Raw genomic sequence first — 14,855 nt, 5'->3', positions numbered from 1 at the left:
AGAATGCTGAAGGTATTGTTGTAGTATAGGCTACATTATCAGACCCTCTGCGGGCTAAGCTCCTAACCTCTTCCAACCCTAAAAAAAATAATAAAAATAAATAAATAAAAAAAAAAGCCCCTGGACACAGCGTCTCAAAAACGCAACGCAATCTGACGCATGTGTAGGACTACAGCGCAAACGGAAGAATGGCAAGTAGGGGGGCGTTCACACCAAACGCTTTTGTGGTATTTTTCGATTCTTTTTATGTATACATGCGCTAGTCTGACATCTTTGGCCGTTGCGCTGCGTCCACTTGTTTTTTCAGCGTCTCGCAAAAAAGCCCCTGCGTCTCAACAACGCGTTTGGTCTGAACGGCCCTTTAAGCGTTTTTTCTATCCGCGCTACGTACACGTCTGACATTGCGTTGCGTTTTTGAGTGTGTTCAAAATGATCTAGACCAGAGTTTATTCAACGGATGTAGAAAGGAAGTCCCGCCTTACAGGTAAAAGAGCCAATCACCTTTTAGATACAGACATGACCTGTCAATCAACTCGCTAACGCGCATGCGCATTAGCTATACAAGCCGGGAAATTGCGTGATATGAGGTAAAGAAGCACATTTTATGATTCCAATATTATCAATTTTATTGCTGATTTGACATATGTTCTTTGTTCGTAATCTCGACCAACCGTTTTTGAGATTTATGTGTCCCCCCCATTCAAGTCGATAGGAGCTTCACTGGCATGACCGGAAAAAGTTTCCCGAGAGCGTTCCAAAGATGGCCGACAGTGGACTGACTTACTAGACAAACTTTGGCTAGACGCAGCACAACGAAATGAAACATTATGAAGGGAACTCGAGACCACTTTTTCAAAGGTGGAACTTCTTGACACGCCATCTTTTAAACGCGGCGCTAATGACGCAAAACAAAGTCCATTAACTATGTACACACATGTTTATTATAAATGTTGAAGAAAGCTGAAGATAGATCGTCTTTTTATGTGATGGGCTGCTACTGCCCTCTTGTGTACTGTACACAGCAGACCAGAAGGTGGGCAAATTTACATTTAGACTACTGGTATGAACTACTACATTAGGTTACACTAACGAAAGTAATTTTAAGGAGGGTGAGGTATAGCTCCTTGGTGATAATTGCAAAATTTACAGTGTTTTCTCATGGTGATTACCATAGACAAGAAAACATGTGGATGATACCACACAAGTAACCTGTGACCGTGAGAGAGGTTACCTGTGACAAATTATGGAGTTGCTTAAAATATGTAAAAGTGGGACATGATCAGAAAGTATAATTATAAGGAAGTCTGTACAATAAACACAGTGATTTAGAGGAGGAGAGACAATTATATAGTCAATTTGAGAATACGTTTTTTCTAGGAGAGAAAAAAAAAGTATAATTCTTCTCAACTAGGTTCTGTACGAGCCATGCATCAAGAATACTTAAATCTTTGTACAACAAAAATAAATTCCTTAAAATAAATTAACATATACACTGGTGGCCAAAAGTTTGGAATAATGTACAGATTTTGCTGTTTTGGAAGGAAATTGGGACTTTAATTCACCATTTTATCACATAAAAATCATGTAAACATGCATATTGTTTATGTCTTGTGGCTATACTTTTGAAACAGTGAGTATTTTGAACATATATGGTTTTGCCCCATTCACTTCCATTGTAAGTGACTCACTGTAACCCAGATGTTTTTTGTTTTGTTTTGTTTTTTAAAGAAAAGGGCAAAGAAAAGTTGAAGGAAATTGGTAATTTAATTCACCAAAGTGGCATTCAACTGATCACAAAGTATAGTCAGGACATTACTGATGTAAAAAACAGCACCATCACTATTTGAAAAATGTCATTTTTGATCAAATCTAGACAGGCCCCATTTTCAGCAGCCATCACTCCAACACCTTATCCTTGAGTAATCATGCTAAATTGCTCATTTGGTACTAGAAAATCACTTGCCATTATATCAAACACAGTTGAAAGTTATTTGGTTCATTAAATGAAGATTAACATTGTCTTTGTGTTTGTTTTTGAGTTGCCACAGTATGCAAAAGACTGGCATGTCTTAAGGTCAATATTAGGTCAAAAATGGCAAAAAAGAAACAGCTTTCTCTAGAAACTCATCAGTCAATCATTGTTTTGAGGAATGAAGGCTATACAATGCTTGAACTTGCCAAAAAACTGAAGATTTCATACAAAGGTATACACTACAGTCTTCAAAAACAAAGGACAACTGACTCTAACAAGGACAGAAAGAGATGTGGAAGGCCAGATGTACAACTAAACAAGAGGATAAGTACATCAAAGGATCAGCTAGACTGTAAGGTGCATGAGAAGTGCCAGACAAGTCAGCCACATCTATGGCAAGTGCTACAGGAAGTGTGGAGTGAAATGTCACCTGAGTATCTGGACAAACTGACAGCTAGAATGCCAAGGATCTGCAAAGCTGTCATTGCTGCACGTGGAGGATTTTTTGATGAGAACTCTTTGAAGTAGTTTAAGAAGTCAACTTTTTTCAAATTGTAATAATAATTTTTTACGTTATTAATGTCCTGACTATACATTGTGATCAGTTGAATGTCACTTTGGTGAATAAAAGTTCCAATTTCTTTCCATAAGAGCAAAATCTGTACATTATTCCAAACTTTTGGCTGCCAGTGTATATTAAAATCCTTCCTTCTCTTGCTTCTTCAAGTACTATCTTTCACTCTCTTTTCCAGTAATTTTGATGTGTGTCCAACAGAGGGCAGTAGAGTGTCAAAGACCTTGAAATTCTATGTTAACTTAGATATAATGCCATTATCTGTGTGAACTTAGAGCTTCTTGGATGTAAAAGACGTCTTTGAGGCAATCTGCCCTGCTTGGTGTAATACGGGTGGTAACACTCCAATTCAAGAGAAAAGTTTCTCTTCAGTGCTTGTCTACTCTTTAGCTTCCATTTGTATGTTGCAAAAGTATTATTATGATAATAATAATACTATGGGATTATACATTTTGGTATTTTGTATGTTATATTACAAAATAACACACACACATACACACACACACACACGTATATGTCTGAAAAACCAAAATGGCTGGTAAAAAATCAAAGTGGCAATTTTTATTACAAGGATAAAATATCTAGTGTATAAAATATCTAGGGTATTTTGTATGTTATATTATAAAATAACACACACACATACACACACACACACGTATATGTCTGAAAAACCAAAATGGCTGGTAAAAAAATCAAAGTGGAAGAGTGCAAGGATAAAATATCTAGTGCTGTCAGTCGATTATTTTTTTGAATTGCGATTAATCGCATATTTTGAAAGTGCTGAAATTTGACACTATACAGTATATACATATTTTCTTGTCAAAATACATTTATTTCCATCTTAGGAAATAAAATAAAACAATATGTAACAATATAATGCTTTAATAACATTTTCCAAACAAAGCCTTCGACAGTATAAAGAAAGAAATGCGCTCAAATATCACCGATTCATGTAACATTAGCCTAAACGTTTCCCAAAATCTAAGTGTGAGTCTGACTATTTGAAATAACTAGTTTCCCAATTGGTTGCATATTCATTGAAATGGGCATTAAATCTCTTAAACTCTTATCCTCCACAATATTAATCTGCCGGTAGACTGTGGCTATCCGTTTTCCTACGGCAATTGTGAAGCTGCATTCATGATTCGCGTCAGAGTGCCACTTTAATTTCAAAGACATCACGATCATGTAGATTTACACTCTACAATATCAGGAAGATAAGACCCTTCGTCTCTGAACGTGCCACACAACTTCTTGTTCAGTCACTTGTCATAACTAGACTGGACTACTGTAACGCCCTCATTGTAGGCCTCCCTGTATGTGCAATTAGACCCCTGCAAATGATCTAGAATGCAGCAGCACGTCTGGTCTTTAATGAACCAAAGTAAGCACATTACACCACTCACTGTCTCTCTTCACTGGTTGCCGGTCGATGCACAGATCAAATTCAAGACTCTGATGCTGGCATACAGAACAGTCACTGGATCTGCTCCAGCATAACTAAAATAATTTCTGCAGAGCTAAGTTCCCACCAGAAGCCTGCGGTTGGCCATGGAATGGCACCTTGTTGTTCCAACACAAAGAGGCACCAAAACACTTTCCTGGACTTTCGGTTTCAACGTACCACGTTGGTGGAATGACCTTCCCAACGCCATCCGTGTAGCTGACTCACTTTCTAGCTTCAAAATATGCTAAAAACACATCTTTTCCATGAGCACTTAACCAGTTACAAAAAAAAAAAATAAATCTTGTTGCACTTTAATCTGTCATGAATACTACTATTCTGATGCTAATGAAACTTTGTAATGCAGCACTTTTCGTACCACTGTCTCCTTAAGATGATTAGCTTATAATGTATTCCTCTTTCGTAAGTTGCTTTGGATAAAAGCATATGCCAAATGAATGTAAATGTAAATGTTTAAACTTGAAAAACCATTAAAAGCACGTGCAGATAAAAACGTCTCATTCAGCGTTTTGGTAATAGTTAATATTTGGTAATTAAAATGCGCCTGACATTGGTTGAACAATACTTGATTTCTATCACAAGTCCCATCTGGGCTTGTTTTGTACATCAAATAGTTATGAGAGCTCCTTTCTCCATCAATTTTATCACTGATAGGGATGCGCTGTCAGAGATTCTTTTATTTTCTGATATAAACTCTGTGGCTCTATCAAAGGAGTGTGTTACAACAGTACCACCATAGAATGTCTATGGGACAGCTGCGTTATGCCATATAATGCTTAACTTGTAGGCTGGTAGGAGGGCTTTGGCGCTGTCTGTTTGTGACGTGTGCGTCAGTGTAATGACTCCGGGTGGAGACATTACAAAGGTTCTGCCCTTCACACCAGTGTTTATTCTGTATTAACGGTAAATGTGTTTATCGCGATTAAGAAAAATTAACACGTTAAACTTTTTGATTTAATCGCATGCGTTAACGCATTAATTCTGACAGCTCTAAAAAATAACACATAAAACATTCCTGTAACGGTGCTCTTTTTTCACACCATGCACAAGAAACCCTGAATTCAATACAAATATGCAATAATTAAATAAAGAAAAGACCATGAGGCTGTGTGTTCTTTTATATTATTTTACATTTTATGCACAATACCTTATGCTATACCTGTTTTACTTAATGCACAATACATGTATTTATATCATGTGTTATATTATCCAGGCATAAACTCACGAGTTCACGTGTTCATATAATCTTGAGATAGCGGTAAGCGGTTAAACTGGTTTGGCTTGCTGTCCGCAATGGAGGGTCTTGAGAGCAAGACTTGACTCGTGCTCCAAGTTTTCCCCCCAGACTATGTGAAGAGATATATTGAATGATAATGGAGGATATGGGGTGGAGAAGGGATGCCTGAAGGATTGTCGCTGGAGAGAGGTAAGTGAGTCTTATATACTCTAGCGGAGATTGCGAGATTAGATGAACATGCTCCTCCTGAAATTTCATTTAGAACTCCAAAAAGAAGCTGGGTTCGGGAGTTCATTTTGAATATACCCATAGCAAAAACATGCATGAATACACTCACCGACCACTTTATTTATTGGTGCCAGATGGGCTGGTTTGAGTATTAAAGTGGAGTGTGTATATGTAGCTTGCAAATGACAGTTTAAAGGTGCATTTGTTTTTCCTCATTAAAAAAGTTTAACTCCTATAGACATTAATTGTTATTTTGCTATATATATATTGCAAAATTCCAATTCATGTCTTTAGGAGTTAAATATTTATGTAGGAAATCATGACCACTCACATTAAAATGAAGACTCCAGTCAAATAAGTAACCTTATAAAAGCTGTTTTATGGGGTGGGGGGGCCTTGGTAGCTCAGCGAGTATTGACGCTGACTACCACCCCTGGAGTCACGAGTTCGAATCCAGGGTGTGCTGAGTGACTCCAGCCAGGTCTCCTAAGCAACCAAATTGGCCCGGTTGCTAGGAAGGGTAGTCACATGGAGTAACCTCCTCGTGATCACGATTAGTGGTTCTCCCAATGGGGCACGTGGTAAGTTGTGCGTAGATCGCAGAGAGTAGCATGAGCCTCCACATGCGGAGCCTCCACGGTGTCATGCGCAACAAGCCACATGATAAGATGTGCGGATTGACGGTCTCAGAAGCGGAGGCAACTGAGACTTGTCCTCCACCACCCAGATTGAGGTGAGTAGCTGCGCCACCACAGGGACCTACTAAGTAGTGGGAATTGGGCATTCCAAATTGGGAGAAAAGGGGATAATAAAACAACATAAATAAAAGCTGTTTTATTCTACATGGAGAGGGTCCCCCTCATGGGGGCTGCCATGTTAGAATCACATGACCAGCTGAATAATACTCGCTTAATCTGAGTAGCCGTCCTGTCATTTGACACTTTCACGGGTGGGGTGCATCATCTCCCCTCTAGCCTTCACCATGGCAATGGAATTGATCATCCGAGCCTCCAAATGGGTTGTAGGAGGAGAACGTCTGCAGTCTGGACAGCAACTACCTCCCATGCACGCCTACATGGATGACTTGACCACCCTGACCTCAACCATCGCATGTACCAAACGTCTACTGGAAAAGCTTCATGCCAACATAATGTGGGCACGGATGAAGTTCAAACCCAACAAGTCCAGAAGCATATCCATCGTCGGAGGGAAACTCGTAGACCAGAGATTCCACATCGATGAAACACCCATCTCGACGGTATTGGAGATGCCAGTCAAGAGCTTAGGGCGATGGTACAATGCAAGCCTCAAGGACTCAGATCAGAGTGACCAGCTGAGGGAAGAAACTATCAAAGGCCTTGTTAGCATAGACAAGACCTTGCTTCCTGGTAAGTTGAAACTGTGGTGTCTGCAGTTCGGATTGCTGCCCCATCTGATGTGGCCTCTAACAGTCTACGAGGTCCCCATTACCAAAGTCGAGAAGCTGGAGAGGACAGTCAGTTCATACATCAAGAAGTGGCTTGGACTCCCGCGTTGCCTCAGCAATATCAGCGTGTATGGGAACGGTGCTCTAGAATTGCCTGTTTGTAGCCTCACTGAAGAGTACAAATGCACCAAAGTGAGGCTGGACATGACCCTGACCGAGTCTCAAGATGCTATGATACAAGCAGCGGCTCCCAGACTGGCAACTGGGAGGAAGTGTACCCCGTCTGAGGCCAAGCAAAATCTGCTTTCAGGCATAGAGACATTGTATGACAGGTGCAGCAGGGAAGAGGGGGTTTTGGACTTGGGGCAAGAAGACCCATATGGCATAAGACGACAGCCACCCAGAGAAGAAAGCTGATAGTAGTCGAGGTCTGGCAGCAGGAGGAGGCAGAGAGATGCATAAAGGCAAATTCGCAGTCCAAACAGGGCCAGTGGACTAACTGGGAAAACCTGGAGCATCGTAAGCTCACCTGGAAGGATCTTTGGGAGATGGAAGGAAGTAGACTTAGTTTCATCATTAGAGCCACCTATGATGTCCTTCCCACACCCAAGAATCTAAACCAGTGGGTTGGAGAAGATCTATCATGTCCTCTCTTTCAAACCACAGCAATGCTAAGGCACATCCTCGTCGGCTGTAAAACCAGTCTTTCCCAAGGCCGTTACACCTGGAGGCACAACCAGGTCCTGAGACAACTGGCGATCACCCTGGAGGGAAAGAGAACTACTACCAATGCCCTCTCTCCCCCAATACCTGGATTCTCAAAAACCACCACCTTCAAAAGAGCAGGACAACTTCCAGTGAGGCCAACTGCAAGAAGGGAATCGACCCTGCTGGAGGCTGCCCGGGACTGGAAAATGCACGTTGATCAAGACCAGAAGCTCATCTTTCCGCCTGAGAAAATTACAACTAATCTCAGGCTGGACCTGGTCTTGTGGTCAACCTCGCAAAAGTCCCTGTTCATTGTGGAACTAACTGTGCCATGGGAGGCTGCAGTTGGTGAAGCGTATGAACGTAAAAGGCTGAAGTATTCAGACCTAGCAGCTGAGGCAGTACAATGGGGCCGGCGAACCCAGTTGTTCCCCGTAGAGATTGGTTGCAGAGGTTTTGTAGCTACATTAACAACTAGGCTGCTGAAGGGGTTGGGAGTCAGAGGGCAGGCTTTCCGACAAGCCGTCAGGTCGCTGTCAGAGGCTGCTGAGCAAAGCAGCAACTGGCTATGGCTAAAATGAAAGGATCCCAACTGGGCTGCAAAATGACCAAGAGGGGTAAAAACGGAGGGGGGCGCACCTGGGACGACAGGTGTCGCTGTTGAGCCCTTTGGAGGTGTCATGGGCTTATCAACAAAACACCAAGGAAGGAGGGTGCCCACCTGATGACCCCAATGAAGTTGGTACCCCTATCCCCCACCCAAGATATCAAGAAAGTGTTGATTATTCTAAGGGATTGTACTATCAAGTCCTATAAGCTCAACTCATTGAGCATGTTTACATGCACACCAATATGCTGATTACTCTCTAAAATCAGCTTATTTAAAAAAAAAAAACGGACAAGGCATGAAACCTGCGTTTCCCTATCTGTCACTCACTCAAAGTTGTGTCGATGTAGTGACACTTGGGGTCACTCTTGGGAGCCCCAAACACCTCTGATCTTTGAGAAAAGGCCAATGGGAATTGGCAAGTGGAATTTGCATGCCACTCCCCCAGACATACGGGTATAAAAGGAGCTGGCTCGCAACCACTCATTCAGATTTTTTCTTCGGAGGTGAGTGGTGTTGAATCAGTGAGTTCCACTGCCATTCCATTCACCTCGTGATTGTATGCTGTTGGATATACGGCACATTGCAGCTGTTTCTCCCCCTTGTGCACATTTAATGCAGAGTACGCCCCTGGGCGCTTTGACAGCTACTGTAAAAGTATATATTCTGATAAAGAGTATTTTCTCTAAAAGAGTGCGCACTGACTGAGAGCATCTTTTTAAAGATGCCTTTCCGTCTGTGTGTAGTTCCTGGATGCGGTTGTTACCTCTCCGCCTCTGACGGCCACGATCGCTGCCTCACATGTCTGGGCCTTAGTCACGCTGAGACAGCATTCGTGGGTTATTCATGTCCTCACTGCGAGAACATGACCATGGCAACATTGCGGTTGCGGCTTTCCTTCTTCCGGGGGAAAGCCACTCCAGCCGCTCCCTGCCCCAGTCCTTCTGCCTGCGGGTACATGGCCGTGACGGTTAGCGCTGGGGGCGATTTGCGGACCCCAATGGGAGTGGTTTCACCGGGTGATCCCCCACGGACCTCCCATTCCCCAGTGCGCTCGTTTGCCCCAGTCGAGTTCTGGGATGAGACAGGCAGCTCGCCCCAGGGTGAGTTTTATGTTTTGTTCGGGGCTCGAGAGCAGGATGAGCTTTCGATCGCAGCATCGAAGAGCGGTTTGGCACAGTCGGACGCGGAGGACTCGACTGGGTTCCCACCTTTGGGTGTGGTCGTCCAGTCTGAGGCCGATGCAGAGCTGACGGCCACGCTTGCCTGAGCTGCCATGAGTGTCGGGCTGGAGTGGAACCCTCCACCTTGCCCTGAGCCCTCGCGGCTTGATGACTGGTTCCTGGGTCTGGGAGTGATGCAGAAGCTGCGCTCGGTGACCAACCTTGCCCTACAGGCGAAAAAGGTCACAGCACGGGCTCTCGGGCAGGCGATGTCCACCATGGTGGTCCAGGAGCGCCACCTATGGCTGAACCTGGTTGAGATGAAGGATGCCGACAAGGTCCGCTTACTCAATGTCCCCATCTGACACCGTTGAAGACTTTTCCCAGCAGTTCTCAGCGGTCAAGAAGCAGACGGAGGCCATTCAACATATCCTGCCTCGGCACAGTTCAAGGTCCCTCACCCCGTCTGCTCACCGCCGAGGGTGTCCCCCTGTGGCAGCAACTCAGGTGGCTCTGCCGCAGCCCAAGCCAACCACTCAGCCCCGGCATAGAGTCCCCCGCAGGAAGCTGACGCCCCCTGTCTCAATATCCCGCACTAAGAGCCCCAGGAAGGCCTCCAAGCGCCCCTGAGACGGACGACCCAGGGATGAGGAGACCCGCTGGAAACCCGGAGGTGGAGCACAGACCACTCCGTCCCCCGGTGGAGGGCCGGGAGGAGAATCCTTTGTTTCCTTTTGTACTGATTTCGTGTGGCACCCACATTTTCAAAAAGAAGAGTGGCTTCCTCACTCCCTGGGTCATACACTCAGTGTTTACGGCCGCCGTTGTCACGGTCGCTGTACATCGAACATTCGCGACCAGGGCTCTCCGAACGCGGGCTCCCTGCCTTCACGCACCCGGCCATGGCTCACACACACCCACGGTCAGGTGGTTGTGATGAGCCGCGAGGGCGCCCAGCCTTCTCCCCCGTTGCTGACCGGTCCTATGGTGGGTATGCGGAGCAAGGTAAGTGCTTTGACGTTTCCCTCAGTACAGCAACGAGTTCGGGACATGAGGCTGCTTGACATGGCAGTTCCTGCTCCTCCCCACCACGAGGCCCCACCCGCAGGTACGTCAAACACGACTGTCCCCTTGGTGCCCCTCGCTCGGAGTTTGGAGGCGTTGGTAGCCCTCTCCAACTCGTTGCGTGGTTGGCCAGGATGATCCGACTCGGCTATGCGATTCAGTTCACCAGGCGCCCGCCCAGGTTCAGCGGCGTCCATTTCACCTCAGTGAGGGGCAAGAACGCCGCTGCCCTGAGTGCGGAAATCGCGATCCTTCTGCAGAAGGACGTGATAGAACCTGTCCCTCCAGCTGAGATGAAGAAGGGGTTCTACAGCCCCTATTTCATCGTGCCAAAGAAAGGCGGTTGCTTGTGGCCAATCTTGGATCTGCGAGTGCTGAACCGGGCCCTGCACAGACTCCCGTTCAAGATGCTGACTCAGAAGCACATTCTGTCACACGTCCAGCATCAAGATTGGTTTGCGGCGGAAGACCTGTAGGACGCATACTTCCATGTCTCGGTTTTACCTCGGCACAGACCCTTTATTCTGTTCGCTTTCGAGGGCCGGGCGTATCAGTACAAGGTCCTCCCCTTCGGTCTGTCCCTGTTGCCTCACGTCTTTATGAAAGTCGTAAAGGCAGCCCTTGCCCCACTAAGGGAGGTGGGCATCTGCATCCTCAATTATCTCGATGACTGGCTGATTCTAGCTCACTCTTGAGATCTGTTGTGTGCCCACTGGGACCTGGTGCTCAGGCACCTCAGCCAGTTGGACGCAGAGGAACGGCTGCCATCCGCGAGGGGAGGAGGGGCTCGCTGCCGGCCTCCTGGAGCGGTGGAGCTGCTGCCAGGGGCGGAGGGGCTCGCCACCGGCCGCCAGAACACGGAGGGTGTTCCATCTGCCAGGGGTCGGAGGACTTGCTCCGTTCCGCCCGGGGAGGAGCGGCTATCATCCGTCAGAGGGTGGAGGAGTGGTCGAGGACTAGGCGACCGCGTGTCGGGGAACCGGCGAGCATTTTTTTTTTCTCTCCCACCCCACCCCCCATGATGTACGTCATGCCGGGGGTTCCCCGGCCTGAGGCAAAGGAGGGAGGAGTTACTAAGCACGCCCGGCCCCCAATCGGGCTAATCAGCCGAGAAGAGGGATAAGTGCAGCGGGATGCAGCAGTTCGAGAGAGAGAGAGCCACACGCAGCTGCCGTGTGTGGATTTGTTTGTGTCTTTTTAAGTTTTCATTAAACATTATTTTGATGGTTCTTCTGGTTCTCGCCTCCTCCTTGCCCGACCTTAACTTGTTACACGGTGTAAGAACGTGCATGTATATGCGCTCAGATTAAAGTAATCATGGCTGACTGTGAATACTACATTTCTACGATGGCATCTGAAAAGGAAAACTACTGATTCTAAATGATGCTGCATCCAAGCCGCTAAGTGTCAGTGTAAGATGACACAAAGACAAAAGTTACTTAAAAATCTGTGAAACTCATAAACCAAATAGCTACCCGATGTTCAAAGATAAGATAGTTGACTTTTTTTTCTTTTTTTTGCTGTAAAGAGGGCTGACTAACCAAAAACTAAAAATGACATGCCAAATTACAGTCGACATCCCATTTTCATTTAAAAAAACAAGCACCACTTACGTTTTTTGACAGTGGAGGATAATTTATAACTGTCTGCATGGGACTCGAACTACAGACATAATGTGCTCTCAGAAACAGGCTCAACCGTCAAACTGAATGTGGTAAGCAAAGGTCTATACCAGTGGTTCCCAACCCTGTTCCTCGAGAGCCCCAACACTACACATTTTGGATATCTCCCTAATCAATCACACCTTATTCAACTCATCAGCTCGTTAGTGGAGACTCCAAGACCTGAACTGGTTGTGTCTGAAAAGGGAGATATACAAAATGTGCAGTATTGGTGGGCCTCCAGGAACAGAGTTGGGAACCAATCTATACAATATATTGTATGTATCAGCATGAATAACCTGTTAAATTGTATGTCAAGGGTGTTGTTAGCACACAGTTCTTTTTTTCAGCGGATTTTTATGACTAGCTTTTGATGCCAGTGACGTCAAACCTGCTTGTTAAAAGGTGCCATTTTTAAATCGTAGGCTGATGGGAAGATTTGTCCATGAAAAATGGGTTCACTCTGTTTTTTGAGCTATGATATGACTCCAGAACAAGACTTGAAAAATGGCACACGTGTTGTAAGCACTACTTTTATGATGCCTTCATGGTGTTTTTGTACTTTTTAAGCTTGAATAAATCACCTTGTGATCTTATGTATTCTACAGGGTGGCAGCAAATGAACAGAATACAGGCGTACCCAGTCACGGGCTGCGGTTAGTCACATCTAAAGAAAGCGGTTGACCAATAAGCGATAACGGTTTGGCTGTTATATGCACAATATAAAGTAGGCTAATGATAGCAAAGATGTACACTATTTTCTTGAATATATATGAACACGTTTTACACTTATTTACTCAAACTTATCTCAAATATTTGAAAACAGAAAATGTTCAAATGTTGGCAAAGCTGTGGGTATGTTTTGGAACTGACACATAAACGAATGACCACTTCTGTTAATCGGCCAAACAGGCCTGACTGACAAAAATAACCAAAATGTCTATAGAAATGTAAACACAGAACGTTCCCCTAATGTTAGCATTTAGTTTTCCCATTAAGTTTTTTGGGAAACAATTCCTTATGTTCTAGAAACGTTCTCTTTAGGTTCTATTTTTTATAACCATAAACTAACATTCCCTGAACGTTGCAGGGAGGTTTTTGTGTGACAATCTGATAAGATCCTACACAGAACGTTCTGGGAAATTAATAAAATGTAATAAAATTTAACTAGCCTCCAATTTTGTTTTGTTTTGCAAAAAGAACAAGACAATCGCTAGGTTTATATGGTGTAATTTGTATCGCAGGAGATTAATAATGTTTTTAGCTGCCTTGTGAAATGTAGTGTAAGAGGACAAATTACCTGATGATGCTCTCTAGAGTTCAACTTGTTTTAAACTAGAAACTGCAAAATGATGAGAGAGAGATCCTCACCAAATTCAGACTCAGCGATCACAGTCTGGCCATAGAAAAAGGGAGACACAGACAAACATGGCTTCCAAAAAAAAAAGAAAACGAGTCTGTGCTCACTGTGACACTGGTGAGGTCGAGACAGAGACACACTTTCTCCTTCACTGTGAGAAATTTACAGAGGTGAGAGAGAAATACTTTGACAAACTCTCAAACCTCATGCCACAGTTTTTCAGTTCAGCAGAAACAGATCAAATGCAGGTGTTACTGGGAGAGGACAATAATGCATCAGTTGCAACAAAATTCATTTTTGAAGTGCACACCCTCAGAAACCAATTACTGCCTTAATGTACTTCAGTCACAGTATTTTTTAGATGTTCATAATGTCTTGTTAAATGCTTATTTTATTTTGTATAGTGTATATTGTTATTATAGTTTTTATTTTATTTGATTCATTACTTGGTACCTTATTTTAATTCTATTTGTATTGTTATTTGTTACTGTTTTTTTTTTATTATTATTTGTCTTGTCATTATCTGTTTTGTGTATTAATGCTTTGGCAATAATGTATGTAAACACAATCATGCTAATAAAGTACTTTAAATTGAAACTGAGAGAGAGAGAGAGAGAGAGAGAGAGAGAGAGAGAGAGACTTTCTTCTCATCTGTCCCAAGTATCACACTGTGAGAGAAATGTTTTCCCCCAAATTTGAAACACTGAATCCATCATTCCTTATACTCAGTGATACAGAGAAAATCCCCTATATACTCGGAGAGGACGACAGCACATCCTCACTAGCTGCTAAATATGTGTCTGCCATTCACACTGTTGGACATGAATAATTCACTGTATACATTTCATTCATATGGTATATATTCTCCTATTTTGCATATACTATATATCTTTTTATTCTATTTAATCATTCTTAGTATTTAAATGTTTAAATTGTCTTTTATTATTACCACTAATTGTTGTATTGTATTTATTATTATTATCTTATATAAAACCGTTTGTATTTACATAACCTTAAAATGCTTTGGCAATACTATACTCCAATTGTCATGCCAATAAAGCTGAACTGAACTGAATTGAGAGAGAGAGAGAGAGAGAGAGAAAGTGAGAGAGAGAGAGAGAGAGAGGCACGCGGAGCATCAGCACTCTCTCAGCAGCAGGATCAGCGATCGGTCGGTCGGTTGTCAAGCACGCTCGGGTCGGACTGATCAGGGGGCAGCAGGTAGGAGCTCAGATACACAAATCAGACAACCTTTAGCATCTGACTCGCTCTCACTGGAAAACTACTGATCATAGATAACAGCTACTTTTAGCTACTTCAGTATCACATAGATTTGTTAGAAAATTAGACAATAATGATATAACTAATCTGACCATTGGCCGTTCAGTT

The 14,855-nt window shown here is 43.8% G+C and overlaps 1 protein-coding gene across 1 annotated transcript in view; it reads left to right on the top strand.

Annotated features, from left to right (window-relative positions):
* The first annotated feature begins 14,605 nt into the window (after positions 1 to 14,605).
* The window catches only part of cdh23 (cadherin-related 23), a 340,743-nt gene continuing 340,493 nt past the window's right edge, over positions 14,606 to 14,855 (top strand). The window contains exon 1 of the mRNA XM_051648347.1: positions 14,606 to 14,687. The gene's annotated coding sequence lies outside the window, so the exon portion shown is untranslated. The remainder of the gene's footprint in view (positions 14,688 to 14,855) is intronic.

This window comes from Myxocyprinus asiaticus, chromosome 21 (genome assembly GCF_019703515.2).
Source record: "Myxocyprinus asiaticus isolate MX2 ecotype Aquarium Trade chromosome 21, UBuf_Myxa_2, whole genome shotgun sequence".
Lineage (NCBI taxonomy): Eukaryota > Metazoa > Chordata > Actinopteri > Cypriniformes > Catostomidae > Myxocyprinus > Myxocyprinus asiaticus.
The sequence above is the reverse complement of the archived record's forward strand: the minus strand, read 5'-3'. Positions and strand labels throughout refer to the sequence as shown.